Below are 15200 nucleotides of genomic sequence, written 5' to 3' on the forward strand. Positions count from 1 at the left end.
TTTTTTGAATCAGGAACCGACAAGGAATAAGATGAAATTGTTTTTAAATTGATTTCGAAAATTTAATTTTGATCATAATTTTTATATTTTTAATTTTCAGAGCTTGTTTTTAATCCAAATAAAACATTTTTTTTTCTTTTTTTTTTTTTTCTTTCTTTCTCTGCAACGAGACATTTGCAACGAGTCATTTACAATAGCATGATAGTACTGGGTTTCTCAGTCAAAAAGCCGAATGGAGAGCTCTCTTTCAAATATACAATTTGGGTCAAAGCCTTCTCCGTATTTGTATATACTTATTGACATTTTTGCAACAAGCAGAATAAAGTTAATATTTCTTATAGTTTGGTCCTGTTGCTTGTTCGGTTGGAAACCAAATAAAACGTCAGTTTCTTTTAATTTTATCTGTGAACCTGTTTTTGTTGAGTCACTTGAGAAAAAGTGACTCTATGTAATCGGTCAGTGTTAGTCTGTCCGGCCGGCCGTCTGGCCGGCCGTCCGGCCGGCCGTCCGGCCGGCCATCCGGCCGGCCGTCCGTAGACACCACCTTAACGTTGGACTTTTCTCGGAAACTATCAAAGCGATCGGGCTCATATTTTGTTTAGTCGTGACCTCCAATGACCTCTACACTTTAACGATGGTTTCGTTGACCTTTGACCTTTTTCAAGGTCACAGGTCAGCGTCAAAGGAAAAATTAGACATTTTATATCTTTGACAAAGTTCATCGGATGTGATTGAAACTTTGTAGGATTATTCTTTACATCAAAGTATTTACATCTGTAGCCTTTTACGAACGTTATCAGAAAAACAAGGGAGATAACTAGCCTTTTCTGTTCGGCAACACACAACTTAACGTTGGGCTTTTCTCGGAAACTATAAAAGTGACCGGGCTCAAATTTTATGTGAACGTGACTCATTGTGTTGTGAATAGCAATTTCTTCCTGTCCATCTGATGCCTCATATAATATTCAGAACTGCGAAAGTGACTCGATCGAGCGTTTGCTCTTCTTGTATAGATTTGCTTTTCTACGTTCTTCCAAAAAAGTGATATTCTTGGGCATTTAAAGAAAAAATGTTCAATGAAATCAATATCTCCACACAGACTACAGCGATTGTTTTCACGTTTTTTCATTTTGTGTAGTAAGATATTAGTGGGGTAGATATTATGCAATATCTTCCAGTGAAGTAGCCTTAGTCGCTCTTCCTTGGTGCAGTTGTTTGCTATCATCCAATGATTTCTTTCTATTTTATAGTTATATTTATTCATCCAAAAATGTATTGAGCAAGGAGTATTTGCTTTTTGTTTGGTAAGTAGTGATCTAAATTTTTTGGGAGTCCAGTTTTTAAGAGATTGAGGTTCTAGAGAGACAGTCGCTTCTTGAGTTTGGTTATTGTCAGCTCGCAATGATTGCGCAATGAGCGCGGTTCGCATTGCATTATAATCAAACAGCAGAGCAGGGTAGTCCCCGATTTTTTCTGCAATACGTGCGATTGGTAATAATCCCTCGTCTGTCCATATATCTTGGACGTAATTTATGTATGCATTTGTCCATCTCTTGAAGAACAGAGGTCTGTTTCTGTACATTATCTCTTTGCTATTCCAGAGACAGGTATATTTGAATTCAGTATTGGACAGGTATATATTTCTGAATTCAAGCCATTTAATTAGACATGATTTCCAGAATTTAGATTTGACTTTTTCGAGTCCTAAAAATGTTTTTAGATTGGCAGTAGCATTGAGGCAGCAAAGGTTTGTTCCAACTTCATTAAAGATGTAGGTTGGTATTAATTTCCATTTGGCAGATGTGTCTATTTTTAACTGAGTTATCCATGTCATCATAATGGTGGCTTGCATATCTATTATGTTTATCATATTACAACCTCCATTCTCCCCTACGTTGCACATTACACATCTTTTTACCTTTTCATAGGCTCGCGTATTTGTGTACTTCTTTTTCCATAAAAATCGAAATAAGATTGTATTTACTTTCTGTAGGATAGTGGCTGGAGCACTTAAAGCTTGCATTGGGTATACAAATTGTGAAATCAAGAAACTTTTTACAATACATAATTTGCCTGTGATACTAAGGTTTCTTTTAGACCATATGCTTATTATTCTTTCTATTTTTTCGATTCTTACCGACCAATTCTCATTTATGTCTGATGCAGTGACATCATTTTTAAAGAGTATACCTAAAATCTTTAGTTGTTTTTTCCATTTTAAGTCACAGAGATGTTCTCTGCTGTCCTTTTGAGATCCTAGCCACATTGCTTCCGTTTTGTTTTTATTAATTTTTAGTTGTGATATTTTCGTGAAATCAGTGACAAGCTTCATTGCGTTTTCCAGATCTTGTTTTCCTTGTAATAGCATGCTAATGTCGTCAGCGTACATTGCTAATTTTATCATATCAATTGAGTTGTTAGTCTCTATCTGGGAGCGAGGTAATCGAAGTCCGTGTATGCTTGGATCGTTTCTAATCTTTATTGCAAGAATTTCCAATCTGAGAATGAAGGCCATTGGCGAAAACGGGCAGCCTTGGCGAATTCCTGTCTCAATCGGGAATGGTTCGGAAATCCAGCCAAGGTAGTTAATACTACTTTCGGTCTCATTTGTGAGAACTTTAACCCAATGCGTAAAATTCTCGCCAAATCCGAATTTTCTGAAAGCCCATAGCATGAATTCCTTGGAGATAGAGTCAAATGCACGTGTATAATCTAGGGCCAATAGAATACCGGGTTTATTTTCATTATTCATATGTTCAATTACGTCATCTATTAATCGGATAATATTACTAGCTTTTCTACCCTTAATGAATCCCACTTGATCCTCTGAGATCAAATCACTTATAACATTCGACATCCTAAGCGCAAGGCATTTTGCTAATAATTTATAGTCTGTATTTGTAAGGGAGATGGGTCTCCAGTTACACAAGTTATCTCTTGTGAGGTCTTTTCCTTTATGGATTAAGGTTATAATAGCTCTTTTTTGTGAGGGAGACATTTCTCCTACATGAAAGGATCTTTGAATCGAGCCTAATAGTAGCTCTCTTATTCTCGACCAAAAGAATTTAATAAAATTTGTAGTCACTCCGTCACATCCCGGTGAAGAACCATTTTTCATGCTTTTTAACGCTTTAAGAAGTTCTTGTTCAGTTACTGGGTTTTCTAACGCTTCAGTTTGTTCTCGTGTCAGTTGTAGGATATCAGCTTCTCCTAAAAAAGTATTAGCCTGTGCCTCTGAGAAATCATCGGTTTTCTTAAAAACGTTTTTGTAGAATTTAACTTGTTCTTGTAGGATATCGCTTTGGGCGGTGACTGTGTTACCTTCTGCAGTTTGCAGTTTATCCATGATCTTCATGTTGGCTCGCATTTTTTCAAGCCCAAGAAAATATCTTGTGTTCTTTTCTCCTTCAGCAATATATTTTTCCTTTGATCGCTTTTGGGCGCTTTTTGCCTCATTTAATTCGTGGAGTTCTAGATTTTGTTTAACCTGGCCTCTGTGAGTCATAAGGTGTACATCATAAGGGTTGGAAGCCAGTTTTTTGTCCGTTTCATTAAGCTCTTTCGTAAGCAGGGAGCGTTCGGAAATTAATTTTCTTTTCTTTTCTTTACCATAAGCAATACAAAATTCTCTGATTTTAATTTTAATCCAAATAAAACATATTTATATGTTTTTGGAATCAGAAAATGATGAAGAATAAGATGAACGTAAATTTGGATAGTTTTATAAAAAAATTATTTTTTACAATTTTCAGATTTTTAATGACCAAAGTCATTCATTAATTTTTAAGCCACCAAGCTGAAAATTGCAATACCGAAGTCCGGCCTTCGTCGAAGATTGCTTGGCCAAAATTTCAATCAATTTGATTGAAAAATGAGGGTGTGACAGTGCCGCCTCAACTTTTACAAAAAGCCGGATATGACGTCATGAAAGACTTTTATCGAAAAAAAGAAAACAACGTCCGGGGATATCATTCCCAGGAACTCTCATGTAAAATTTCATAAAAATCGGTCCAGTAGTTTAGTCTGAATCGCTCTACACACACACACGCACAGACAGACACACACACACACACACACACACACACACACACACACACACACACACACACACACACACACACACACACACACACACACACACACATACACCACGACCCTCGTCTCGATTCCCCCTCTATGTTAAAACATTTATATTAACATATAGATATGATATGTTTGGATTAAAAACACGCTCAGAAAGTTCAAACAAAGAGAGGTACAGAAAAGCGTGCTATCCTTCTTAGCGCAACTACTACCCCGCTCTTCTTGTCAATTTCACTGCCTTTGCCATGACCGGTGGACTGACGATGCTACGAGTATACGGTCTTGCTGAAAAATGGCATTGCGTTCAGTTTCATTCTGTGAGTTCGACAGCTACTTGACTAAATATTGTATTTTCGCCTTACGCGACTTGTTAACTTTCTGAGCGTGTTTTAATCCAAACATATCACATCTACATGTTTTTGGAATCAGGAACCAACAAGGAATAAGATGAAATTGTTTTTAAATCGATTTCGGAAATTTTATTTTAATAATAATTTTTATATTTTTAATTTTCAGAGCTTGTTTTTAATCCGAATATAACATATTTATATGTTTTGGGACTCAGAAAATGATGAAGAATAAGATAAACGTAAACTTGGATCGTTTTTGAGTCACTTGAGAAAAAGTGACTCTATGTAATCGGTCAGTGTTAGTCTGTCCGGCCGGCCGTCCGGCCGGCCGTCCGTAGACACCACCTTAACGTTGGACTTTTCTCGGAAACTATCAAAGCGATCGGGCTCATATTTTGTTTAGTCGTGACCTCCAATGACCTCTACACTTTAACGATGGTTTCGTTGACCTTTGACCTTTTTCAAGGTCACAGGTCAGCGTCAAAGGAAAAATTAGACATTTTATATCTTTGACAAAGTTCATCGGATGTGATTGAAAATTTGTAGGATTATTCTTTACATCAAAGTATTTACATCTGTAGCCTTTTACGAACGTTATCAGAAAAACAAGGGAGATAACTAGCCTTTTCTGTTCGGCAACACACAACTTAACGTTGGGCTTTTCTCGGAAACTATAAAAGTGACCGGGCTCAAATTTTATGTGAACGTGACTCATTGTGTTGTGAATAGCAATTTCTTCCTGTCCATCTGATGCCTCATATAATATTCAGAACTGCGAAAGTGACTCGATCGAGCGTTTGCTCTTCTTGTAAAAACAATTATTCTTGTTTACAATTTTCAGATTTTTAATGACCAAAGTCATTAATTAATTTTTAAGCCACCAAGCTAAAATGCAATACCGAAGTCCGGCCTTCGTCGAAGATTGCTGGGCCAAAATTGCAATGATTGAAAAATGAGGGTGTGACAGTGCCGCCTCAACTTTTACAAAAAGCCGGATATGACGTCATCAAATGTATTTATCGAAAAAAAGAAAAAAACGTCCGGGGATATCATTCCCAGAAACTCTCATGTAAAATTTCATAAAGATCGGTCCAGTAGTTTAGTCTGAATCGCTCTACACACACACACGCACACAGACAGACAGACAGACAGACACACACGTGCACACACACACACACACACACAGACACACGCACGCACGCACACATACACACACACACACACACACACACACACACACACACACACACACACACACACACACACACACATACATACATACACCACGACCCTCGTCTCGATTCCCCCTCTATGTAAAAACCACCATTCTTCAAAAAAAAAATTATATTTAAACGTGTCCAGGTTCTTTCCCCATGTGAAAGCTTGGAAGGATCTGTGGCGGCTGACAAGATGAGTTGCACAGGAAGGAAGGAAGATGTTATTTAAGGTCACATGTAGCCTGAGTGTCTAAAAAGACTAGCAATTCATTGTACGATAATTACTTGAATATATTCATGCTGCATTTCTAAAATTCCGTTTTCTTTCCCCCCCACGATTTATCCCTAGCCTTTCTTTTTGGCTGCCGCATGTACTTCCACGGGTTTTTTTCTCTTTAGATTTTTCTGTTTTGCTTTAGGCCCCCCCCCCCCCCCCCCCCCCCCGATTTACTCTTCTACAATATCATCTCTGAATCGGCACCTGCCTATCTTTCTGAACTGGTCTCCCTCTACACTCCCTCTCGCACCCTTCGTTCTTCTGATGATGCTCGACTTCTCCGTCAAGGTCGCTTTAAACGCAAGGCTCATGGCTTCCGCACGTTTTCGTATTATGGACCTCAGTTATGGAATTCACTCCCCTTTCAATTACGTCACTCTCCATCCATTTCATCTTTTAAGTCCAATTTGAAAACTCACTTGTTCCAACAACATTACGGATAGTTCCTTAGTATAGAGTCTGGGGATGTGAGATGTGCATGATGTGTTGTTTGAATCTGACAGTGATTGTATGATTTTTGTATACATGTATTGTTGTCACGCGCTTTGAACTTCTGATAAGGCGCTTTATAAATGCCCGTTATTATTATTATTATTATTATTGTCATGTCCACCATCTATATATATATACGACTAGTGTCTGTGTGTCTGTGTGTCTGTGTGTCTGTGCGCGATGCGCGGCCAAGGTTCTCGATGGATCTGTTTCAAATTTGGTGATCATATTCAGGTACACCCTGGACACAACCTGGTCGATGAGATATTTCAACACGTGCTCTCAGCGCGCAGCGCGGAACCGATTTTGGTTCCACCTCAGCTATTTTGGTTCCACCTCAGCTTACCCGGGCCCCCATACCGACACACCATAGCCGCTACACCACATCACAACGCCAAAGTTCTCGGTGGTTCTTTTTCAAATTTGGACACCGTATTCAGCTACACCCCGGACACAATATCATCGATGAGATATTTCAACACGTGCTCTCAGCGCGCAGCGCTAAACTCATGTTCGTTTTTGTGTTCATTTCACCATTATAAGTAACTCTTCCTTATCTTCTCCAGTGTTTGGCGTTTATCTCCCTTCCTTCGTGTGGCTTTCCCGTTCAGTTGTAAGTTACTATTTATTTTTAGAATGTCACTGCGCTGTCCAGAACGCTTCCCTTGCACCCGTAAGTTGTTCTTACTGTCAAAGTGAAAAGGTCGAATCAATTTATAGCCACGCGAAAAATACACTCTCACCTATCTCTATATATTTATAGATACAGATATGCATATATATATACGGCTTCTCTGTGTGTGTGTGTGTTTGTGTGTGTGTGTAGGCAAAAACCTATGTATTATAGAGTTCTGTTTGTGATGGGGTCTAGCGGCTTTTGTCTGTCTGTATGTTCTGGCATGTGAGAAGCCACAGCAGATAATATAGGGCTAAGAAATAAGCTCTAAAATTCTCAATCCCGTTTGACAGGACTTCGCCTGCAGAGGTGATTGTGATGAACCGCCACGCTGTCTGTCTCTGTCTCGCGATTCACCCCGGCGAAGCCGGGTATTCCTCTAGTCATTAATATTTGTGAAATGTTGTATCGTTTGAGTCAAATAAAATAAGCTGTTTTGCTTGAGTTCGTGCCCTAGTTGCATACTGTCAATTGTTTCATGTCATGTATTATGAATAACATTTTGTTTAAACCAATTACTGACAAGAATACCCGGCTCTACCTGGCTGTCACTGAGGTACAACCAAATATTTATCCATGCCAATGTGTGATGCCCAGTAGATGATTTACAAGTTGGTCTGCAGGGGAAGACAGGTATGTACCTGTACCTTTAAGACTAGTAGCAGTGGTTCAACACAGCAAATAAGCTTGTCTAGGATTTGGGTCACAGAAAAAGGAGTGTTCTTCAATAGAAAATAGGAGTGGTGCCTGCTGACTGCTGTCCCAGTCTGAATGGTAAACCACTCGAACTTCAGGCTTGAAAGAGAAAGATTTCCCCCCTGGACGGTAGAATCAATGAAGGCATCTTTGTCTTCCTATTGATTTATTGATCTTGACTCTTCTGTTTTGATTTTTTAAAGTCAGCTTATAGTTATTACACCTTAGAGTTTTCAAATGAAAGTTTGCGTGATGGTGAAGTCAATGGTTTTATTCGTGGCTTCAACAGTTTGTATGCTTCATTTGATCAGTTTTAGTTTTGCGGGGAGTTCGGCGATTTGGTTTAGCATGCATCTGCTGTTTATTGATACATATATATATACACTTTACAATTAAAGACAGTCGATTTACTCTAAAGGTATAAATGTTCAATTTAAGAAAACAGTATTTTTATGTATTATTAAAAGCTTCCTCACTACAAGCACCTGTATTACATCGCTGAGTCATTCTGATGTATCAGCTGCGAATTTATACCTTTGCTCTTAACAGAAACATAATTATTCATGCGTAAATATTGTTCCTCTAGAAATAGAATAATTTTAAATGAGCATAAATGAATGGAATCTGGTTGGGTGGAGCTCTTTTCTTTCTATTGATTTGGATATTAATTTCTGTGGCAATGTTTGCAGTTGAAATCAGCAAGCAAATATCACGTAAGGGACATATATATATATTTAATCTTTTGTGTTTTTTCTGCAGTTCTGAAGGTGATAATCAGTAACAGGTTGACAGGTGTTTCTTTTTGTGTCTGAAACTTTCGAGAGAACAGTGTATTGGAGAATTTTTGTAGAATTGTTTCAGTAAAAAGTTCATACTGAGAACTGATCTCTAAGTGTGACAGGCGAACAATTGAAAGAAAAGCTAGAGCTCCACCCAAACAGATTCCGAACAGCGAAGGCCAAACTTGTCTCCGAAAATTTTCTGCTTAGAAAAAAATTGCTTTCGGAGGGATTGGCCATCACAATTTTTCTCATTTTGATTTTCTGTCTCTGCCCCATTTGCCAGAGATAATTCATTTTGCTGTCCTGATGTTTACACAGCCAAATATAGCGAGCCCATTCAATAATATTTACTTTTCTGCCCCAGTGCAAATGACATGGATGTAACTGTTAGTTTTTGTAGAGTCTTAAATTCCCTCGTGTCCAAATCAATAATGTGCCCGTGGCACTGACAGTAGGTTTCAAAGGATCTGTGGGATCTCTGTCAGCTGGTATTAATATGACATGCGCAAAATTGAATTTCATCGTCGTCCTGGAATTTTGACGTAAATCGATTCTTAGCGATTTTGATGTTTTTGTGCTTAAGACTAAATAAATCATTCTCCATGAAAAATATTCTCAAAAATACGATGGAAAATACATGATTTAACATTCTTTTATACTTCTATCCATACCAGGTACAAACATAAACACAGTATTTGATAATAAAAATAATCATTTTTGGCCTTCTGCTGAAAAAACTGCCTTAAATGAGTTCTCAAAAGGCAAAATGGAGGTACATTTACAGAGGATATATGCACAGGAAATCTAAAACAAGTCGCGTAAGGCGAAAATACAATATTTAGTCAAGTAGCTGTCGAACTCACAGAATGAAACTGAACGCAACGCAACGCAGCAAGACCGTATACTCGCAGCATCGTCACTCCACCGCCCGTGGCAAAGGCAGTGCCCGTGGAATTGACAAGAAGAGCGGGATATTCGTTGCGCTGAGAAGGATAGCACGCTTTTCTGTACCTCTCTTTGTTTTAACTTTCTGAGCGTGTTTTTAATCCAAACATATCATATCTATATGTTTTTGGAATCAGGAACCGACAAGGAATAAGATGAAAGTGTTTTTAAATTGATTTGGACAATTTAATTTTGATAATAATTTTTATATATTTAATTTTCAGAGCTTGTTTTTAATCCGAATTTAACATATTTATATGTTTTTGGAATCAGCAAGTGATGGAGAATAAGATGAACGTAAATTTGGATCGTTTTATACATTTTTATTTTTTTTTTACAATTTTCAGATTTTTAATGACCAAAGTCATTAATTAATTTTTAAGCCACCAAGCTGAAATGCAATACCGAAGTCCGGGCTTCGTCGAAGATTACTTGACCAAAATTTCAACCAATTTGGTTGAAAAATGAGGGCGTGACAGTGCCGCCTCAACTTTCACGAAAGCCGGATATGACGTCATCAAAGACATTTATCAAAAAAATGAAAAAAACGTTCGGGGATTTCATACCCAGGAACTCTCATGTCAACTTTCATGAAGATCGGTCCAGTAGTTTTCTCTGAATCGCTCTACACATTCACACAGACACACACACACACACACACGCACACACGCACACACACACGCACATACACCACGACCCGCGTTTCGATTCCCCCTCGATGTTAAAATATTTAGTCAAAACTTGACTAAATATAAAAAAAAAGAGAAACAAATTAAAAGAAGAAATAAATAAATTTGAAATTAAAGAAAAAATGATGGCTCAGATTGCTCCATTTTCCTTGATTTTTATCAAATTTGTCCCGGGGGGGGGGCATGCCCTCTAGGAGCCGGCATCTCTCTTCTAAGTGACGGTTTTTGAAAGTAGTTGGCTAATTTGTTAGCTCAGGTTGCACCGAATCGGTCAATTGTCCTAGTTTTGATCCAAATTTGTCTTCTTAACTTTATTTTTTGGAAGGTGTATCAGAGGAAGTTTCTTTGCTCAGATTGAACCAGATTGCTCCTTTTCCTTGCTTTTATCATCATTTTCCGAGGGGGGGGGGGGGGGGGGGCATGCCCTGGGACCCCCTAGGAGGTTCGAACACTTCGCGCCCTCAACTAAACGCTTTGCGTTGCCGAATTGTCCCTAAAAGAAATTTGGAAACCCCCCCTTAAAAATGATGTGATCCGCCCCTGTACTGACATTATTATTGAAACTTGCAGTGAGATTATTTGTGTGTGTGTGTGTGTGTGTGTGTGTGTGTGTGTGTGTGTGTGTGTGTGTGTGAATATTTTCTTTCCCCTTCGAAGTCTATAGTTCTGTCTTTAAGCATTCATACATGCATACAATATGACTGGTATATTTATTCTACCATTTTGTCTCTCACCTAGTAAGTGTTAGATAACGTGTTATTCAATAGCAATGTGCTGTGGTTTTACTCCAGTGCTAATTGTTGTTCTAACAAAAGGGACTATTTTCGTTTGACAAGTTGCCGTGACCAAGTGAGCGTTCTTGTTTTTTATTTGATGATGTATTTTTCTTGTTTTTTGGTTCATACTGGCTAACAAAATACATACATGTATAACCAGCGCAATCATTAGACACAGCAAACTGCTGAACCATCCTGTGCATCTGAGCCTTCCCGGTGTTGTCCCTGTCTTCAGTGTAGGGTTTACACATTTCTTGTGAATCTGTAGAATTTGACAAATTTACTAAAAACTATTTTTCCTGTTTATTAAATTCATCAAAAAAAGGCAAGCAAAATGTACACATTTCCTCGATTTTTTAGGAAACAGGAAACTGACATTTACAGGGATTTTGTACATTTCCTGGTTTTGAGAATTTACTGGAACATATACATACAGTCCCAGGGCTGAAAGTCGTTGGAACGGCCCGGCTCTGTGCGTCTATAGATCATGTCTGGCACCAAATTGCAGGAGTCTGTGAATTAGGAGGACAGCTTCTGTCTCTGGAACGCCTTTGTTCGGACACACCTTCATTGTTCTTCTGACAGTAGATTCATTGATCCACACCCGGTGTTCAGAAATCACGGAGCTCTCAGACAGAGATGAAAACCTTTGATACGCCATCTCATTATGTAGCTAGTATTGTACAGAGAGAGGGATAGGGAGAGGGAGGATGTGAACCGATCTTTATTGATCAAGATTGAACTTGAGATTTAAGGTGATGGTGGGTATTTTCAATTTTTAAGACGTTTTTGGGATCTAGAAGGTTGACATTTGGTTAGTTTCTCTGGTTTTCCACCATTATTGTAAGGTTTTACACTGCCATGCCCCCGGTCATCTGCCAAGGTCGCTTTGGTGCCACTGACTTGGCGGCTACATCCTACCACTGGAGTGAAACCAGGGGGAGTGAAACTAGCGTTTGCTCTTCTTGTATGGTTATTCTGTAGATCTGTTTCAGTTTCACTCTGTAGACAGTCTGAGCACACACACACAAACACAACGTATCTGAGCCATATATTGCTCTTCGCTCGACAAAAAGCGTAGAAATTGTCCTCATAGTTCTTTTGAAAGGAACTAGACAAGTTGTAAAATGTCCTATTATGTTCTTTTCCAATCTGTTTCCGTTCTCACTGGTACGCTTAATGGTGCGATCTATTGACCATTACTGCCAGTTTGGTTCCCCCATCACGTTTTGCTGTCTCCCTAATTGCTGTGAGAAAAGCGAGAGCAGCCCCTAGCCCCTAATTGACAAGGGGATTGTGAGGATTGAGGCTTGTATGGCGCGGAGGCGGGCAGCTTGTCAGCACTGTTTGCTGTGGCTTGAGCGGCCAATCGGGGACAGGCTCAAGTTGTATCTTGTGGAGTGGCCCCTCTGGACTGTTTTCCAGCCCCATGTTCCCAGTAACTCTCTCCCGAGCCGCCCCCCCCCCCCTCCTCATTCAACCTTCAGCCACCCCCATCCCCTCCCACCCCACCCCTCCGTCTTTGCCCTCAACTCCTTCTACCCCCCCCCCCCCCTCCCTCAAACATACACGTCACACGCTGAATCTACTTTGTTTGGTGAGATCCACTGAAACTATGAGGTGGTACCGTTAGGTTGTGTTTTTGGATTTAAGATGTGGCTGGTTTTCCCTCAAACCTCCTCCCACCTTGCACAGAGCTGAATTTATATTCATTGGGCAATATTGACGCTTGGAGTCCTATTCTATCGCTTTTGGTATTCCAACACGTCCTCATGCACCATCTTTGCCAGACTCACCCCTTCCCCTAACTCACCCATTCCTTATAGGACACACCCACACACACATACACACATGCACGCACTCAAGCACGCACGCGCGCGCACAAACACACACACATACACACACACACACACACACGACGTTGAATCCAAATTTACTGGGCGATATCGACTGTAAAGTGTTATCGTTTTGTGTCATTTTAGTCGCTGTCCCAGATTTCATTTGTCCACCCTTCCCCTACCACCTCCCTCCAAATCCACAGTAAATCTTCATCTTTTGAGGCAGTATCGATTTTAATCAGTTGCCGCTCCCAATTTAGTTCTTTGATTCAATTGGTCCGTCTGTGTTTGCACGGTGTTATCGGCCGTGGGGTTTTGGTAGCGTTTTTCGTGCTGGTTACTTTGTCTGATTGGACGGACTGTGCTTGCTCAGCGGTGTCACGTGGTTCTTGTTTTGTTGCCGGATTGGAGGGAAACAGCGAACCAGTGTTTTGATTGGTGGTGGGTAAATGTAGATCTGGGAGGGTTTTGGTATCGATTTTTTTTGAGTGGTACAGTTTGTTTTCGCGTGTCTCGTGAAGTCAATAGTACACTGTTGTGCACTTATGCTTCGATAAGAAATGTTTGTCGTACCACAGGGGAGAGACGGAATAATTCTTATTGGTATTGGCTGACAAACCTCCGCGCGTTTGTTTAACTTTATTATATCTTTCAGGGCATAATCTACTTTTTATTTTATTTTATAGTTGTACAGGCTTAGCTCGGTGAGGAAGAACAGTGTTGAGGTGTCATTCACGTGCAATAATTACGACGACTAAACTTAGCAGACTTGATGTCGCTTCAGGAACAACTGAGATTTGTGAATGGTAGTGTGCCATTGCTAATCAGGAAGGTTCCTGGCGTAGCGAAGGGTTGTGAATATGTGTGATGGGCAAGCAAAACGTGGCATTCATAACGCCAACTTGTGCTCTCTCTCTCTCTCTCTCTCTCTCTCTCTCTCTCTCTCTCTCTCTCTCTCTCTCTCTCTCTCTTTCTCTCTCTCTCGTTTTTTTCGGTCAATGGTGCTATCTGGCTTGGACCTGTGATCAATAGTAGGGCTGGGGTGGGGTTGGGGGTATTGCACTTACCGCCGTCCTAAGGACCTTGACATGCCACCTGGACACTATTTCCATGCCACTTTGACAATCGCAATATAATGCTATTGTGCCCTCATTGAAAAATATCATCGTCATCATCATCATCATCATCATCATCTTTTCTTCTTCTTTTCCCCTGTTCTCTCTCTCTCTCTCTCTCTCTCTCTCTCTCTCTCTCTCTCTCTCTCTCTCTCTCTCTCTCTCTCTCTCTCTCTCTCTCTCTCTCTCTCTCTCTCTCTCTCTCTCTTAGTCTGAATGTCTCTCTCCCATCTCCCAGTCTCTCTATCTCTGTCTCTGCCCCCCCCCCCCCCCCCATCTATTTGTCTTTCTGTTTCTCACTCTCAGTCTGTCTCTTGTCTCTGTCTATCTGCCTGTCTGTCTGCCCCCATTTCTCCCCCTCTCTGTCAGTGCCGTACACCTCTATCTGGTTTGGAACAGTAATCAATATAGGACCGCGGGGGACAGTTGTGCACGTGCCGTTGTCTTTGGGACCGTTGGCATGCCTCTGTGACACTCACGGTGTGCTTTGTTTGTGTGTCCTCTCTCTCTCTCTCTCTCTCTCTCTCTCTCTCTCTCTCTCTCTCTCTCTCTCTCTCTGTATCCGTCGCTTTGACCCGTCCGGTTCCGGTCCGTTTTTTCTCTCCATATTATGTGTGATGAAGGCCTTCCTTCAGTTCACAGGCACCTGCGCCTGTCTTTGTCTGTGGCTCTCTGTTGTCACCGTCAGGTTTTGTATGTTTGTCTGGTCTGGTCTGTTCTTCTGGTCTGGTCTGGTCTGGTCTGGTTGAATCTAGGTCTCATAATGCAAGTGTTTCAACATTTATCTAATTGAAAAGCATCATCAATCAATCAATCAATCAATGAAGCTTATATCGCGCATATTCCGTGGGTACAGTTCTAGGCGCTCTGCAGTGATGCCGTGTGAGATGAAATTTTATACGGCCAGTAGATTGCAGCCATGTCGGCGCATATTTACCTTTCACGGCCTTATTCCAAGTCACACGGGTATGGTAGACAATTATTAACTGTGCCTAAGCAATTTTGCCAGGAAAGACCCTTTTGTCAATCGTGGGATCTTTAACGTGCACACCCAATGTAGTGTACACGGGGGGTGGTTCGGACACCGAAGAGAGTCTGCACACAAAGTTGACTCTGTGAAATAAATTTCCGCCGAACCTGGGATCGAACTCGCGCTGACAGCGGCCAACTGAATACAAATCCAGCGCGCTACCAACTGAGCTATATCCCCGCCCACATAGCAACACAGAGAGCTTTGATGAATCATGGTACAATCATACACAAA

At 40.4% G+C, this 15200-nt stretch overlaps 1 protein-coding gene across 1 annotated transcript in view; it reads left to right on the top strand.

Moving 5' to 3' along the window:
* LOC138981639 (uncharacterized) overlaps positions 1 to 15200 on the top strand; it is a 73996-nt gene that overhangs the window by 1784 nt on the left and 57012 nt on the right. The window lies entirely within an intron of this gene.

The sequence above is a fragment of the Littorina saxatilis genome, linkage group LG12 (assembly GCF_037325665.1).
Source record: "Littorina saxatilis isolate snail1 linkage group LG12, US_GU_Lsax_2.0, whole genome shotgun sequence".
Lineage (NCBI taxonomy): Eukaryota > Metazoa > Mollusca > Gastropoda > Littorinimorpha > Littorinidae > Littorina > Littorina saxatilis.